Source organism: Glycine soja, chromosome 3, assembly GCF_004193775.1.
Source record: "Glycine soja cultivar W05 chromosome 3, ASM419377v2, whole genome shotgun sequence".
Classification (NCBI taxonomy): domain Eukaryota; kingdom Viridiplantae; phylum Streptophyta; class Magnoliopsida; order Fabales; family Fabaceae; genus Glycine; species Glycine soja.
The window spans coordinates 13,099,506-13,104,459 of NC_041004.1; positions in this window are offsets into that span (position 1 = coordinate 13,099,506).

Consider the following 4,954-nt stretch of genomic DNA (forward strand, 5'->3'; position numbering starts at 1 on the left):
TGAATCATGCTTTTTGCCAAGGTGGGCTAACGTTTTCGTGGCTGATGAAATGAGAACATGCCAGTGTCGGGCGAAACACAATCTCGCACGAAAAACCCTAGCCGACCTACATTGTAAATTTTGTAGGCAATACCGAACAACAAAACGTCGTCTACCATAAAGAAATATTATCGACCAGTGTTTGTAAAAAAATTCTGCAATGTTGGCTGAAAAATATCGGTCGGGGCTTTAAAACGACCGATGTCGGGTGTTGTTTTTTCTAATTAATCCCTTGATAATTTTTTGGTGTTGTCTATTAGGAAATGTTCGATCGGCGTCATCGGGTGATGCTTTTGATTTTTAGACCTCGATCGGTCATCTTTCCTGAACGACCTCGGCTATTGTTTTTCTCAATCAGTATCGGAGAATAATGGTTGTTTTGCCGAGGTGGGTTAATGTGTTCCTGGCTGAGTAAACGACAGCATGCCGGTGTCGGCCGAAACACAACTTTGGTTGAGCTCGCACGAAAAAACCTAGCCGACCTACATTGAAAATTTTATAGGCGACACCCAACAACGAAAGCATCCTTTACCGTAAAGAAATATTATCGGCCAGCGTTTGTGAAAGAAATTGCGCAATGTTGGCTGAAAAATATCAGTCACGGCTATTTAACTACCGATGTCGGCTATTGTTTTTTCTATTCAATCCCTGAATAATACTTGGAGGATATCTATTAGGAAATGTTCGATCGGCGTATTCCGGTCATGCTTCTTTTTTAGACCTCGATCGGTCATCTTTCCTGGCCGACTAAGGCTAGCATTTTTTTCTGTCAATATCGGTGAATCATGTTTTTTTTGCCGAGGTGGGCTAATGTTTTCCTGGCCGACAAAATTCCGGTGTCGGCCGAAATACAACTTCGGATGAGCTCGCACGAAGAAACCTAGCCGAACTACATTGCAAATTTTTTGGGCAATACCGAACAAAAAAAAGCTTCCTCTAGCGTAAAAAAACATTGTCGGCCAGCGCTTGTAAAAAAGTTGCGCAATGTCGGCTGAAAAATATCAGTTGGGGCTATTTAACTACCGATGCTGGCTACTGTTTTTTCTATTCCACCCCTGAATAATACTTGGACGATGTCGATTTGGAAATGTTCGATCGGAGTCATCCGGTCATGCTTCTTTTTAAGACCTCGATCTGTCATCTTTTCCTGGCCGACGTCGGCTAGCATTTTTTTTCGATCAATATCGGTGAATCATGCTTTTTGCCAAGGTGGGCTAACGTCTTCGTGGCTGATGAAATGAGAGCATGCCAGTGTCGGCCGAAACACAATCTCGCACGAAAAACCCTAGCTGACCTACACTGTAAATTTTGTAGGCAATACCGAACAACAAAACTTCGTCTACCATAAAGAAATATTATCGACCAGTGTTTGTAAAAAAATTCTGCAATGTTGGCTGAAAAACATCGGCCGGGGCTTTAAAACGACCGATGTCGGGTGTTGTTTTTTCTAATTAATCCCTTGATAATTTTTTGGTGTTGTCTATTAGGAAATGTTCGATCGGCGTCATCGGGTGATGCTTTTGATTTTTAGACCTCGATCGGTCATCTTTCCTGGACGACATCGGCTATTGTTTTTCTCAATCAGTATCGGAGAATAATGGTTGTTTTGCCGAGGTGGGTTAATGTGTTCCTGGCTGAGTAAACGACAGCATGCCGGTGTCGGCCGAAACACAACTTTGGTTGAGCTCGCACGAAAAAACCTAGCCGACCTACATTGAAAATTTTATAGGCGACACCCAACAACGAAAGCATCCTTTACCGTAAAGAAATATTATCGGCCAGCGTTTGTGAAAGAAATTGCGCAATGTTGGCTGAAAAATATTATCAGTCACGGCTATTTAACTACCGATGTCGGCTATTGTTTTTCCTATTCAATCCCTGAATAATAATACTTGGAGGATATCTATTAGGAAATGTTCGATCGGCGTAATCCGGTCATGCTTCTCTTTTAGACCTCGATCGGTCATCTTTCCTGGCCGACTAAGGCTAGCATTTTTTTTTTCTGTCAATATCGGTGGATCATGTTTTTTTGCCGAGGTGGGCTAATGTTTTCCTGGCCGACAAAATGCCGGTGTCGGCCGAAATACAACTTCGGTTGAGCTCGCACGAAGAAACCTAGCCGAACTACATTGCAAATTTTTTAGGCGATACCGAACAAAAAAAGCTTCCTCTACCGTAAAAAAAACATTGTCGGCCAGCGCTTGTAAAAAAATTGCGCAATGTCGGCTGAAAAATATCAGTTGGGGCTATTTAACTACCGATGCTGGCTACTGTTCTTTCTATTCCACCCCTGAATAATACTTGGACGATGTCGATTTGGAAATGTTCGATCGGAGTCATCCGGTCATGCTTCTTCTTCAGACCTCGATCTGTCATCTTTTCCTGGCCGACGTCGGCTGGCATTTTTTTCGATCAATATCGGTGAATCATGCTTTTTGCCAAGGTGGGCTAACGTCTTCGTGGCTGATGAAATGAGAGCATGCCAGTGTCGGCCGAAACACAATCTCGCACGAAAAACCCTAGCCGACCTACATTGTAAATTTTGTAGGCAATACCGAACAACAAAGAAATATTATCGACCAGTGTTTGTAAGAAAATTCTGCAATGTTGGCCGAAAAATATCGGTCGGGGCTTTAAAACGACCGATGTCGGGTGTTGTTTTCTCTAATTAATCCCTTGATAATTTTTTGGTGTTGTCTATTAGGAAATGTTCGATCGGCGTCATCGGGTGATGCTTTTGATTTTTAGACCTCGATCGGTCATCTTTCCTGGACGACATCGGCTATTGTTTTTCTCAATCAGTATCGGAGAATAATGGTTGTTTTGCCGAGGTGGGTTAATGTGTTCCTGGCAGAGTAAACGAGAACATGCCGGTGTCGGCCGAAACACAACTTTGGATGAGCTCGCACGAAAAAACCTAGCCGACCTACATTGAAAATTTTATAGGCGACACCCAACAACGAAAGCATCCTTTACCGTAAAGAAATATTATCGGCCAGCGTTTGTGAAAGAAATTGCGCAATGTTGGCTGAAAAATATTATCAGTCACGGCTATTTAACTACCGATGTCGGCTATTGTTTTTCCTATTCAATCCCTGAATAATAATACTTGGAGGATATCTATTAGGAAATGTTCGATCGGCGTAATCCGGTCATGCTTCTCTTTTAGACCTCGATCGGTCATCTTTCCTGGCCGACTAAGGCTAGCATTTTTTTTTTCTGTCAATATCGGTGGATCATGTTTTTTTGCCGAGGTGGGCTAATGTTTTCCTGGCCGACAAAAATGCCGGTGTCGGCCGAAATACAACTTCGGTTGAGCTCGCTCGAAGAAACCTAGCCGAACTACATTGCAAATTTTTTAGGCGATACCGAACAAAAAAAGCTTCCTCTACCGTAAAAAAAACATTGTCGGCCAGCGCTTGTAAAAAAATTGCGCAATGTCGGCTGAAAAATATCAGTTGGGGCTATTTAACTACCGATGCTGGCTACTGTTCTTTCTATTCCACCCCTGAATAATACTTGGACGATGTCGATTTGGAAATGTTCGATCGGAGTCATCCGGTCATGCTTCTTCTTCAGACCTCGATCTGTCATCTTTTCCTGGCCGACGTCGGCTGGCATTTTTTTCGATCAATATCGGTGAATCATGCTTTTTGCCAAGGTGGGCTAACGTCTTCGTGGCTGATGAAATGAGAGCATGCCAGTGTCGGCCGAAACACAATCTCGCACGAAAAACCCTAGCCGACCTACATTGTAAATTTTGTAGGCAATACCGAACAACAAAGAAATATTATCGACCAGTGTTTGTAAGAAAATTCTGCAATGTTGGCCGAAAAATATCGGTCGGGGCTTTAAAACGACCGATGTCGGGTGTTGTTTTCTCTAATTAATCCCTTGATAATTTTTTGGTGTTGTCTATTAGGAAATGTTCGATCGGCGTCATCGGGTGATGCTTTTGATTTTTAGACCTCGATCGGTCATCTTTCCTGGACGACATCGGCTATTGTTTTTCTCAATCAGTATCGGAGAATAATGGTTGTTTTGCCGAGGTGGGTTAATGTGTTCCTGGCAGAGTAAACGAGAACATGCCGGTGTCGGCCGAAACACAACTTTGGTTGAGCTCGCACGAAAAAACCTAGCCGACCTACATTGAAAATTTTATAGGCGACACCCAACAACGAAAGCATCCTTTACCCGTAAAGAAATATTATCGGCCAGCGTTTGTGAAAGAAATTGCGCAATGTTGGCTGAAAAATATTATCAGTCACGGCTATTTAACTACCGATGTCGGCTATTGTTTTTCCTATTCAATCCCTGAATAATAATACTTGGAGGATATCTATTAGGAAATGTTCGATCGGCGTAATCCGGTCATGCTTCTTTTTTAGACCTCGATCGGTCATCTTTCCTGGCCGACTAAGGCTAGCATTTTTTTTTTCTGTCAATATCGGTGGATCATGTTTTTTTGCCGAGGTGGGCTAATGTTTTCCTGGCCGACAAAATGCCGGTGTCGGCCGAAATACAACTTCGGTTGAGCTCGCACGAAGAAACCTAGCCGAACTACATTGCAAATTTTTTAGGCGATACCGAACAAAAAAAGCTTCCTCTACCGTAAAAAAAACATTGTCGGCCAGCGCTTGTAAAAAAATTGCGCAATGTCGGCTGAAAAATATCAGTTGGGGCTATTTAACTACCGATGCTGGCTACTGTTCTTTCTATTCCACCCCTGAATAATACTTGGACGATGTCGATTTGGAAATGTTCGATCGGAGTCATCCGGTCATGCTTCTTCTTCAGACCTCGATCTGTCATCTTTTCCTGGCCGACGTCGGCTGGCATTTTTTTCGATCAATATCGGTGAATCATGCTTTTTGCCAAGGTGGGCTAACGTCTTCGTGGCTGATGAAATGAGAGC